The sequence below is a fragment of the Salvelinus sp. IW2-2015 genome, unplaced genomic scaffold (genome assembly GCF_002910315.2).
Source record: "Salvelinus sp. IW2-2015 unplaced genomic scaffold, ASM291031v2 Un_scaffold2355, whole genome shotgun sequence".
Lineage (NCBI taxonomy): Eukaryota > Metazoa > Chordata > Actinopteri > Salmoniformes > Salmonidae > Salvelinus > Salvelinus sp. IW2-2015.
In genome coordinates, this window is record NW_019943680.1 from 58224 (window position 1) to 71921 (window position 13698).

A 13698-nucleotide genomic window follows, 5' to 3' on the forward strand; every position below is an offset into this window, starting at 1 on the left:
GCTGATGATTATGTGTTATATACAACAAACTTACAACTCTGAAAATCAGTATCCATTTTGGGATATCAAGTAGGCCTATTGTCAACAGTGTCGACATTACTAAGAATTAATATTTCAGACAGCTTATTTCTATTTTAGGGTGATGCCTGACAGTCTGCCATGGAGAGATGACCCAAAGCTATTGAGGTCGTAGCAGACTGATGGCTGTAGGGTAGCCTTCCCAATTTGTGTAGTCTAATAGTGTTTGCCTATTCATGGAAAATGCATTTGGCTAATTATGTGCTTGTAATAATATTTGTTTTGCTGATATTTTAAAGAAAATGTGGTCTGCCCATGTTTTGCATTTAGAGCCAGTTTGAGCGCAGGGCACACCTATTTAATAAAAGTGTAGCTCAAGAAATGACGCGAGTCCACGCCCAAACTCTACAGTTGGAGATTCCTCGACATTCACAAACCACCAGTCGTGCATTTCACAGTATGCCAGCGGTTATACAGTGCATACAATCGCCGAAGCCTGCGTGAACGACGCAAATCCAACTGGCTCTATTGTAGGGCGATGGATGACGTAAAGTTCCTACGTAAATGACGCAGTGGTGATTCGTGTTTGATCCGCAGCTGCGGAATAGGGAATGGGAATAGAAACGACGTATCTTTTCAGGGGTAAAAATTGGTCTGTCGGCTGGTATTACAACAACTAATTTCTTGAGACCAGCTACTTGAAGTAGTCTGATTGGGTTCGGGAGTTGTCCGGTTGGTTGTCACAGATGATACACACAATATAAAACGATTGTGTAGCGATTTATTTGTTCAACTAAACTCTCTATCAGTGAGAAACATTGTATGGATGAACCTCCCGGCTCTCATACATGGCGTGAAGAGACGTCGGTCAGCGGATATCCTACATATCGACGACGTGTTGCAATTTATCGAAGAATTAAGACCTTGAATTCCAAGGCAGAGTAAATGGAGCGCGTGTCTGCACGGTTTTGACTGAAGGTTAGGGTATGATCCAGCTGCGACCTTTATCTGATTGCCTGGCCCGGATTCCAGTGGAACCTGTCACTTGAAGTACCGTGGCTGGATTCATAGGGAGGTGCGTGTGTGTTCTGCCAGCCACGGTTCAGCGCAATATTGTCGCTGTGGAGTTTTACAGGGTTTATCCCCGGCAGAGCACTGGTCCAGGTGAGCTCGAGGTGGACAAGCGTAGGATGGGAGAGCGAACTGAACAGATGCAGTGGGTCTTGGCAAGGCATCGTCACAATACAGGTGAGAGAGAAGCCCAACGGCCGATCAATGGAATGGGATGGGGAGGGGTGTCATACAGTGACAGCGTGAATTTCTTACCTGTTTAGACAATCGCCTTTTCTAAAATATCAACTGGGGTAGCAATATTACTCATGCATTTTTTTCTTAGCTTTACCTACCTTGGTGATAAGAGATTTAGGCAAATCCGGACATTAGGTTATGTGGCTCAACAATTAGTGACAGGTCCATTATTGATTTTAAGGAAGGCTCAACCCACAGCAAAACTCGAAGATTAGGCTAGATGTATTCAAACCTTTTCTCGGCCATGTCTTTACTCCTTTATTATTGCATCATTGTGGAGTCTTTCTGCAGAATGTCCAGTGTTTTTTGCATTCCACTCAATAACCCTTCAGGACAGGGCAGACTAAGATGCTCATGTGCAGGCATGCAGCAGGTCTGTCTCTTATACACATCTAGATGTGTATAAGAGACAGCATATGTGCTCATGCAGCAGGTGGAGAGAGACTGGATAAAGCACATGTAGCTCAATGGGCAAAGACAGAGCCCTTTAACAGCCTCATAGCTGGGCCTACAGAGAGAAATGCATGTCATACCAATAGAATGCCCAGTCACAATCACTTTATTTCCATGAGTGCCAATATAGCTTCCCTAGGTGCTCTGCATGTTTTCATGAAGGCTCTAACATGGACAAGTGGATCATGTAAGCTATGTGAGTTTGTATCACAGGTGTATGTCTGTGTATCAAGCATGATCTGTTTGCAGTAGRGTAAAAGTGATCTAAGTGATGTCCTGAAAGTTGTTACTACTTGGAGAGAGTTGTTATGACTGTCGTGTAATACTAGAAGACAAAAGCCAGTGGGCAGAGAGATGCAGTGTACATGGATTACGGTCACGTTCAAAACGTCTTCAGTGGATTTGAGACCCAGTTTGCCCCCTAAAGCTGGTTTAAATCCCTGTAGTAATCTCTCATTCAGACTCAGTTTACCCAGGGGCGTATTCATTATGCTGATTCTGTTGCAAAGCATTTCTTAAACGGAAGCAACTGGAACATAATGGGGCGGGACCTACAGTGGACCTACCTGAAGTTGTCCAATAGCAACTCTATTTTTTTTTTTTTACTGTGTTACAGTTCATATACTGTAAAGATATCAGTTAATCTTAAATAAATTCATTAGGCCCTTATCTATGGATTTCACATGACTTGGAGTACAGATATGCATCTGTTGGTCACAGATACCTTAAAAAAAAGATAGGGGTGTGGATCAGAAAACCAGTCAGTATCTGGTGTGACCACCATTTGCCTCATGCAGCGCGACACATCTCCTTCGCATAGAGTTTGTCAGGCTGTTGATTGTGGCCTGTGCAATGATGTCCCACTCTTCAATGGCTGTGCAAATTTGCTGGATATTGGCGGGAACTGGAACACGCTGTCGTACACTTTAATCCAGAGCATCCCAAACGTGCTCAATGTGTGACATGTTCGGTTAGTATGCAGGCCATGGAAGAATGGGGACATTTTCAGATTCGAGGAATTGTGTACAGATCCTTGTGACATGAGGCTGAGCATTATCATGCTGAAACATGAGGTGATGGCGGCGGATGAATGGCACGACAATGCCATTCATCCGCCGGGGTCATGTCATGGTATCTCTGTACATTCAAATTGTACATTCAAATTGCCATAGATAAAATGCAATTGTGTTCATTGTCCGTAGCTTATGCCTGCCCATACCATAACCCCACCGCCACCATGAGGCACTCTGTTCACAACGTTGACATCAGCAAACTGATCACCCACATGACACCTCTGTCATCTGCCCGGGACAGTATAAACCAGGATTTATCTGTGAAAAGCATACTTCTCCATCGTGCCTGTGGCCATCGAAGGTGAGCATTTGCCCACTGAAGTCGGTTACGACGCCAAACTGCAGTCAGGTCAAGACTCTGGGGATGACGACGAGCACTCAGATGAGCTTCCCTAAGACAGTTTCTGACATCTTGTGCAGAAATTCTTTGGTTGTGCAAACCCACAGTTTCATCAGCTGTCCGGGTGGCTGGTCTCCGATGATCCCGCAGGTGAAGAAGCTGGATGTGGCGGTCCTGTGGTGGCGTGGTCTGCGGTTGTGAGGCCGGTTGGATGTTCTGCCAAATTCTCTAAAACAACGTTGGTAGCGGCTTATGGTAGAGAAATTAACATTAAATTCTCTGGCAACAGCTTTGGTGGATATTCCTACAGTCACAACTGCACGTTCCCTCAACTGTGGCATTGTGTTGTGACAAAACGGCCCTTTTTAGTGGCCTTTTATTGCCCCCAGCACAAGGTACACCTGTGTAATGATCAAGCTGTTTAATCAGCTTCTTGAAATGTCACACCTGTCAGGTGGATGGACTAGCTTGGCAAATTAGAAATACTCACTAACAGGGATGTAAACAAATTTCTGCACCAAAGTTGAGAGAAATAAGCTTTATGTGCATATGAAAAATGTTTGGGATCTTTTAGCTCATGTTGCGTTTATATTTTTGTTCAGTACAGTTGCAAAATGTTCCATTTGGACTAATAATTACGCCGCAGTACTGTGGCTCTGCTGCGTCTCTACCTTAGCAGGGAGAAGAGGACAGGTTTTCTTTACTTTTTCCTTCTCAAACTCTTTCCCATCGTTTATGGAACACGCTTGATTTCAATACCTGAAATGAGACTGGAGTGTGTATGTGTGAGATGTACATTCATGTTGCACATGCACAGATCTGTTTCCAGTAGAGGTGCTATTGTGATTTTGCTTTGGTCATTTACAGCAACCACTCCCTAGCCAATAATTCCCATCACAACAAACAAGTGTCACGTTCTGGACTTCATGACAACAATCTACACGGATTTCTCCAACATAAGATTAAATCTAATATGGGAAAGATCACACTGGTGGTTTGGCCATATTATAAATTAAACTGCTTTTCTCAGACAGAAACCTGGTGTCCCTGTCTGACAAACACAACCATTTAAAAGCCTAATAATCCATTAGATCTACAGTAGGGGGCTAAGAGATTCCTAGCCACAGTACAACAGAATACTGTCTGTTTATTTTACACCTGCTTCCATTTACTCCCTCCCTGCTGACTCCCCAACCCCCACAGAGTACCTCTCCTCCCCTGACAGTTGTGTCTTTCACAAAGTGTGTCTGAAATGGTACCATATTCTCTATAGAGCCCTACAAACCCTAGTCAAAAGTAGTGCACTATAAAGGGAATAGGGTGCCTCTTTTTGACAGCCTCAATGTGCCACACATATGACACACATATAATGTATGTCATTGACGGTTTTTGTATTCAAAGAGGGAGAGGTTTTATCTGGAGTACTGTGATGGTCATGGCATTTTTGGACTACAAAAAAACTGTAAATGATTGACTAGTGAAGTAATTTACAGCTACAGTTTATTAGGAGCTTATCAAGTCACATATGGTCATACATTAGGACCAAACATTTTGCAGCAGAAAATACTATAAAATAAATGTATACAAATACTGAGCTATATTGTATGCAACATTTTTGAGGGAAATTATATTATTTTTTGCAAATGCATTTTCTCAGAGAAATACATTTAGTTTAACAAGTAATATTTCTTCTAAAAAAGGTGGTCAAAATTATTGCTTCCCCTGTTTTCAATACCTCACCCTGTGAGAATAACAGCACTGAACCTTTTTGTTAAAACGTTTCATGAGATAGGAGAACACATTGGAAGGGATCCGTCTTTTTTCCTCATCTGTATCAAGGGTGCCAATAATTATGGACCTGACTGAATGCCACATARTGTATTTGTTCTAGTGTGTGGTGGTGAGAGGACACAGGTGTTTGTGGAAGCATAGTGGGAAAACTCCCAGTGTATTTTGCGAGCCCAGCCTTGCGGTGTGAGGACTGAGGAGGATATTAGGGGTGCAGTGTGAAGTGTATTGGTGAGGTGTTCGGAATGAATAGGGGAGAGATTGGGACGTTATTGAGAGAGTCCACAGGGGGATGTTAACCCAGGCTGGCAGAGCGGTGCAGTTGCAGCAGGGCCCTGTCTCTCCCTCCCTCTGTCTCTCGGCTCCAAGCCCTGTACCCGTCTGCTCCAGCCTCCATGTGCAGCTCTCTCCCTTTCTGCCTGGGTCAGTGTCGCACTATACACAGAGCTTCTCTTTTGTGAGTTCCTATATACTCGTCACACGCTCTCCTCCTCCTCCGTTTCTCCTAGTAGGCCTACTCCTCCATCTTCCTCCTTCACCTCTGTCTTTTATTACGACATCCTCTTCCATGCACCATCCAGCCTACCTTTAACATTAAATCTCTAGCCTATCTCTCCCTCTTTTACTGTCTCTCCTTCTCATCTTCCTGCCCCCACCCCTCTTCTCACTCTACCCACACGCTCATTSWCTATTCATATTTTAGAAGACGTTTGTGACCGCGAAAGCAGTGTCATGCGTTTGCACCATTTCAACAGTGAAGAAACCTACATTTTCTCTCTTATCCTCTCCCCCCTCCCCATTCTTTATCTAGCTAATCCAGGTTCTGGTTTTGGCTTCATGCCGCTCTTTCCCTTTTTTAGACTGAAAGCCATGTGCCACTCACTCCCACTCTCCCTCTGCCTCTTTCTCTGTCTTTCGCTCACACTCCCGCCCACTCAATCCCTTTCACCTCTCCTCCTTCCACACTCTATTCTGTGACTTTGTGTGATAGTATATGCATTTGGATGTATGTGTGTAAATATGACGTTCTGATTGTGTAGCCCACTTGTTAGTGCGTACTCATTATGCATTATGTGCAGTGAAGTCTCTCTTTTCAGTCTGATAAAAAACATGAGCTGGCGCACACCCAGAGAACATTATTTTATGTAGAGGTGCTGACTAACGGAGAATAAGCTATAAAAATAGTCGCACACTCCATATATAAACTCGGCATCCGAAACGTTGGTGATTTACCCAATAAATTACTGGTAGTTATTTATTTTGATGGCTTTGAGTCTGGACAGAGAAAATAGAGCCTTCCTGTCACATAGAACCGTGTGTTTTCTCCCTGTTTTCTGAGAATAAATTGGATTACTGTATTTAAGGATTTATTAGAGGAATTGGATACAATGTATCATTACAGTTCAATGTCAGTGTTTCCTCTAAATAACTTGAAAGTGTAACAAAAGTCAGCACGGAATGTTCCTTGATTTCAATTCTTCGGGTTAACCATGACCACTCAGTGCTATACAGTATGACACTTGAGGCAGAAGGTATGGAACCAGCTAGTTCATGTGGCCTCAAACAGCCATGCACACAATGTTTTAGCACGATGTTTGTGGATGTACAGTGGGGTCTGGAATTATTGAATCTCTTAATAAAGATAAGCAAAAAATAATACAAATACTGAGCTACATTGAATGCTACTTTTTTCAATTTAAAAACGATATATTTTATACTTACACAATCTCATTCTCTGAGCAATTGTATAACAAGTAATTGAAAAAAATCTAAAGATGGCGGTACATTTTTGGGGATCCCCTTTCAATACTCCAACACCCTCCCATTGTGAGGATAACGACATTAAGCCTTTTTCTAAAATGTTTTATGAAATTGGAGGACACTGCCTCCCGAGTGTCATCAGTGTCAAAGATCCACCAGCATATTTTACAGAATGAGGTATTTTCTGCATATGCATTGTTCTTTCGAAGGCCAAACCCACTTAAAATGTATGCCAAACAAAAACTATTGATTTTAAAGTTTATCAACCCATACTCTATACAACCCATACTCTATAACTCTATGCACAAGGAGTAATTAAACAAATGTACACTGAACATTTTACAAAACCACATTTATTGAAAGAACTAAGCAAAGTTGGTAACATCATTTAGGTAAATGGTCACAAACTGAGTGAGATTTATTTTCCAAAAAAATGTCTGTTCCAAATTCAAAGATGTCTTCAGAAAGAATGGGGTGTTAGCTATGACATGACACCTTGAGTTTGAAAAAATCTCAGTACAGCAGTGTTCAATACCAGAAATCTGAGTACATTATACTCTAGTGTTCAGTACTGTGTACTGAACTCTACTCCACTCGACTCAATTCCACTGTAGTGGAATTCCACTGTAGTACTGAACTAATCTCGGCTTTTCTTGACTGTACTGTTATGCACTGTACTGTACTCTACTGTCCAAACTTGCGAAACATAGACGTCTATGATTAGTTCAGATTTGGTCCTGATTGGACCAAATCTGAACCAATCATGGACATCTACGTTTAGGCCAGATGACGGTTGGTCCAGACGTCTGTGTTGAAATAAACGCTGCTCCAGACTGGACCAAAAAGCTGTCTGTGGACATTGAAATCAAGGCCAGGGTGGACTGACAAAACTCTGTCCMGTGTCGGTCGGTGCTCAGTGGGTGAAGATGCTGGTTACAGTAAATGGAACGAGAGGCAGCTCATGGGTAGATGTCAGTAAGAGCTGGGAGAGTTGACATGCATTGGAGAGAGTGAGGTACGTGGTCAGTTGCACAAATGAATGCATTCAACCAAAATGTGTCTTTCACATTTAAGGGTGCAATATGCAGAAATCACTCCGCCATTTTGAACCAGCGACCTTGCAGTTACTGGCCCAACACTTAACCCCTACCGGCAGGTAGTCTAGCGGTTATCCAGAGTTTTCACACTCCTGCTTTGACCACCAGATGACAGAAATAGAAAGAAAACCGTTATCAGCTGAACATAACAGTATGGCAGTGGAAGGGAGGACAGTAGCAGATGACCCAACTGTGGTTTGTGACTGTTAGGATTTCCCAGTGTAGCCAGTTTAATTGCAGATATTCTGTTACCGATTTGGTAACATAATTTCAGTTTTTAATATCCAAATCATTCATAAACAAAATGTATCTTAGTAAAAACACCAACTAGTTGATAAGTCTCTACCTTCTTACTTCTGAACTTTAATTATCCTCCCTTCTCATGAGGGAGAAAGATTTGAAAATATCTTAAAGATATGTGGGGTTTTGGTAATGGAATTTTAAGGCACAAGGCAATGTTTCTTAAACTATACTGAACAAAAATATAAATGCAACAATTTCAAAGATTTTACTGAGTTACAGTTCAAATAAGGAAATCAGTCAATTTAAATAAATAAATTAGGCCCTAATCTATGGATTTCACCTGACTGGGAATACAGATATGCATCTGTTAACAGATACTTAAAAAAATAACATTTGGGGCGTGGATCAGCAAACAAGTACGTATCTGGTGTGACCACCATTTGCCTCATGCAGTGTGACACATCTCCTTCGCATAGAGTTGATCAGGCTGTTGATTGTGGTCAGTGGAATGTTGTCCTACTCCTCTTTAATGACTGCGAAGTTGCTGGATATTGGCGGGAACTTGAACACGCTGTTGCACACATCGATCCAGAGCATCCCAAACATGCTCAATGGGTGACATGTCTGGTGGGTATGCAGGCCATGGAAGAACTGGGATATTTTCAGCTTCCAGGAATTGTGAACAGATCCTTGTGACATGGGGCTGTGCATTATCATGCGGCGGATGAATGGCACAACGATGGGCCTCAGGATCTCGTCACAGTATCTCTGTGCATTGAAATTGCCATTGATAAAATGCAGTTGTGTTCATTGTCCGTAGCTTATGCCCGCCCATACCATAACCCCACCGCCACCATGGGGCACTCTGTTGACATATGGGCGAGTATACCGCTCTCCCACACCATACTGCTATCTGCCCGGTACAAGCAGCATGCCAGTGGCCATCAAAGGTGAGCATTTGCCCACAGAAGTGAATTAAGACACTGAACTGCAGTCAGGTCAAGACCTGGGGAGGACAACGCGCATGCAGATGAGGTTCCCTGAGATGTTTCTGACAGTGTGTGCAGAAATTCTTAGGTTGTGCAGCTGTCCGGGTGGCTTGTCTCTGATCCCGCAGGTGAAGAAGCTGGATGTGGAGGTCCTGGGCTGGCATGTTTACACGTGGCCTGCAGTTATGAGGCCGGTTGGACGTACTGCCAAATTCTCTAAAACAACGTTGGAGGTGGCTTATGGTAAAGAAATGAACATTAAATTCTCTGGCAATGGCTTTGGTGGACATTCCTGTAGTCAGCATGCCAATTGCACGCTCCCTCAACTTGAGACATCTGTGGCATTGTGTTGTATGACAAAACTGTACATTTTAGTGGCCTATTATTGTCTCCAGCACAAGGTACACCTGTGTAATGATCAAGCTGTTTAATCAGCTTCTTGAAATGCCACACCTGTCAGGTGGATGGATTAGCTTGGCAAATTACAAATGCTTACTAACGGGGATATAAACAAATTTCTGCACAAAAGTTTAGAGAAATAAGCTTTTTGTGCGTGTGAAACATTTCGGGGATCTTTTATTTCAGCTCATGAAACATGGGACCAACATATTACATGTTTATATTTTTGTTCAGTGTAAATGTGTTTTTTGTTTTTATGATACCTTTTTAAGACTTTCTGATAGATGTTTTCTAAGACTCATTTTTCATATGTTTGACAAATCAACTCCTTTGTTTATCAAAAAAAAAAAAGGGTAACATTTACTTAAAAAAATATATATATTCCTTAATTTCTCAAAGATGTATATATAGACTCGTAGTTTTCATTTGACACCCGATTTGACATGCTCCTATGAACTTAACATGTTGGCGCTCATGAGTCATTTATATGGAAATGACCCATAGCACCGGTTCCAATCAAAATTCCAATGCCATTTAGCAAACTTCAGGGGCACTGGATAAGGTCAATGACATCAAGAATTTTATCAAGTACCAGGACATTTTAACCAAAAACCTGGGTGACTCTGCCAGGAGGCTGAAACTTGTGAGTCTTCCAGCAAGACATTGACCCCAAGCACACACAAGTCCATAAGCATAGATGAAGGATATCGCAGGATTCTGTATGGAGGAATGGTCTATGATCAATCCCAATGTGTTCTCCAATCTTAMAAAACATTTTAGAAAAAGGCTCAGTGTCGTTATCCTTGGAGGGTGCTGGAGTTTGAAAACCAGGGGATCCAATCATTTTGAGGCCTTTTCTTTTAGATTTTTATTTTTTATTACWTGTTCAACAAAATCTCTTTGAGAAATTATATTTTTAGGGCATACAATTGTTTGTATTTTTMGGGCACACAATATAGGTCAGTATTATTTTATACTGTATTTTTTTGCGTGTCTTTATCAAGGGATCCAATAATTCTAGATACCACTGGATACACAGTCACCTCTAAAGGCATTGCGATGAGGTGACAGCTAGCTTTCAGATTAAGTGTCAAAGAATGTCAACCAGCCATACCGACAGAGAGGCTGAAGCATTGGACTGGGGATAATTGGACTGCATTTAATCAACTAATCTACTAATCACACATCAAATGACTTACCAATATACCTCCATCTATCCTACCTCCTCAAATTCATCAGGCCTCAAATGGCTGTGAAATGAAATGTGGGTCCAAGGTAGTGCTGATGGTTTGGAGTGGGTGGGTTTTGGTCATAGCCTCCATTACTTTACTATGATGATATTTTCTATCAGGTAAAAGGCCACCTAGGGTGATAGGCAGTATGTTTACAAAATACCTCATTCAATTTGATAAGAAGTTAACCTGTTGTTACCAAGCTTTTTGAAAATGAATTTTCTCTAATGTTTGATTTAATAGTAGCATAGCGTATATGAGAGCAGCCTTTTTCTAACCTCACCTGAAGGAAAGCATTACAAATACCACAATTTAGAGCTTTATGGGAGTGATTACCTGGTTTGTTTATTTTCAAACCAGTTGTATTGCTCTGTGTGTTTGCAGAGATGTCCAGAGACAGTCTATTTGCTTTTACGGGCGAACCCTCCTGAGTTGGCCTAAAACGGAGAGAGAGAGGGAGGCAAGACGTTTGCTTACCAAACTTAAACGTGAAGCATCACTGTGTGACCCACTTACACTTGACCTGATACAAATGGCACGTGGAGACTGCCGCAGTTAGACTCAAACTGCTGAGACTGGAACAGTTTGGTTTAATGTGCTGCACTAACCTGGGCTTAAACAAGCTTGGCACAATAAACCTGCTGTAACTAGTATGTGAAATAGGGATCTGGTGTTAAACCTACTGTCAAATGTAGTATAGCACACTAAACAAATGGCTGTGTAAAATGGGTCATTGTGAACATGACTTTACCCATCTGAATGGGCTCCTAACAGACAAACTATAACAGTAATATTCTTGCAATATTACTTAAGCTATACTCAGTAAGCTGCATTCTAATAGGCCTAGCAGGGGCAAGATAGGTGGTTGACAGTCAGTCAAACATGAAACCTAAAAGGGTTAACCTTTTACTGCAGTGGGCTAAATCAGGGTCACACAGGTATTCTGAAACAATATATATATTTTGTTCACCTTTATTTAACCAGGTAGGCTAGGTGAGAACAAGTTCTCATTTAAAACTGCGACCTGGCCAAGATAGAGCATAGCAGTGTGACCAAGAAAAACAACACAGAGTTACACATAAACAAACGTACAGTCAATAACAGAAAATACAAATAGAAAGATCTATGTACAGTGTGTGCAAATGTAGAAGATTAGGGAGGTAGGCAATAAATAGGCCCTAGAGGTGAACATAATTACAATTTAGCATTAATACTGGAGTGATATATGTGCAGATGATCATGTGCAAGTAGAGATACTGGGGTGCAAAAGAGCAAGAGGGTAAGTAATAATATGGGGATGAGGTAGTCGGGTGTGCTATTTACAGATGGGCTGTGTACAGTGATCGGTAAGATGCTCTGACAGCTGATGCTTAAAGTTAGAGAGGGAGATATACGTCTCCAGCTTCAGTGATTTTTGCAATTCGTTCTAGTCATTGGCAGCAGAGAACTGGAAGGAAAGGCGGCCAAAGGTGGTGTTGGCTTTGGGGATGACCAGTGCAATATACCTGCTGGAGCGCGTGCTACGGGTGGGTGTTACTATGGTGACCAGTGAGCTGAGATAAGGCAGGGCTTTACCTAGCAAAGACTTATAGATGACCTGGAGCCAGTGGGTTTGGCGACGAATGTGTAGCGAGGGCCAGCCAACGAGAGCATACAGGTTGCAGTGGTGGGTGGTGATAAAACGGATGGCACTGTGATAGACTACATCCAGTTTGCTGAGTAGAGTGTTGGGGGCTATTTTGTAAATGATATCGCCGAAGTCAAGGATCGGTGGGATAGTCAGTTTTACGAGGGCATGTTTGGCGGTATGAGTGAAGGAGGCTTTGTTAGATTTAGTTTTGGATTGGAGATGCTTACTGTGAGTCTGGAAGGAGAGTTTACAGTCTAACCAGACACCTAGGTATTTGTAGTTGTCCACATATTCTAAGTCAGAACCGTCCAGAGTAGTGATGCTAGTCGGGCGGGTGCGGGCAGCATTCGGTTGAAGAGCATACACTTAGTTTTACTAGCATTTAAAAGCAGTTGGAGGCAACGGAAGGAGTGTTGTATGGGGTTGAAGCTCGTTTGGAGGTTTGTTAGCACAGTGTCCAATGAAGGGCCAGATATATACAGAATGGTGTCGTCTGCGTAGAGGTGGATCAGAGAATCACCAGCAACAAGAGCGACATCATTGATATATACAGAGAAAAGAGTCAGCCCGAAAATTTAACCCTGTGGCAACCCATAGAGACTGCCAGAGGTCCGGACAACAGGCCCTACGATTTGACACACTGAACTCTGTCTGCAAAGTAGTTGGTGAACCAGGCGAGGCAGTCATTTGAGAAGCCAAGGCTATTGAGTCTGCCGATAAGAATGCGGTGATTGACAGAGTCGAAAGCCTTGGCCAGGTCGATGAAGACGGCTGCACAGTACTGTCTTTTATCTATGGAGGTTATGATATCTACTTTGAAACAACAGTATACACCTCAAACACACATGGTTATGGGCTTAATTTAAAAAAAAGAAGACACCATGTCAGATGTATTACATTTTTGAGTTTGCATCCCAATATTACACTTTATATACAGTGGGGAGAACAAGTATTTGATACACTGDCGATTTTGCAGGTTTTCCTACTTACAAAGCATGTAGAGGTCTGTAATGTTTATCATAGGTACACTTCAACTGTGAGAGATGGAATCTAAAACAAAAATCCAGAAAATCACATTGTATGATTTTTAAGTATTAATTTGCATTTTATTAAATAAAAATGACAGACCTCTACATGCTTTGTAAGTAGGAAAACCTGCAAAATCGGCAGTGTATCAAATACTTGTTCTCCCCACTGTACATCATAGAAGAATGAAATATAACAAAACTGTTTAACATAGAAAAATGTTTTATTTTTGGCTTTATTTATTTTTTATCTCAGCAAAAAAAGAAACGTCACTTTTTCAGGACCCTGTCTTTCAAAGATAATTTGTTAAAAATCCAATTAACTTCACAGATCTTCATTGT

At 41.9% G+C, this 13698-nt stretch overlaps 1 protein-coding gene across 1 annotated transcript in view; it reads left to right on the forward strand.

Annotated features, from left to right (window-relative positions):
* The first annotated feature begins 493 nt into the window (after nucleotides 1-493).
* Nucleotides 494-13698, forward strand: part of LOC112073764 (diacylglycerol lipase-alpha-like) — a 43029-nt gene continuing 29824 nt past the window's right edge. The window contains 1 exon segment of the mRNA XM_070440270.1: nucleotides 494-1266. The gene's annotated coding sequence lies outside the window, so the exon portion shown is untranslated.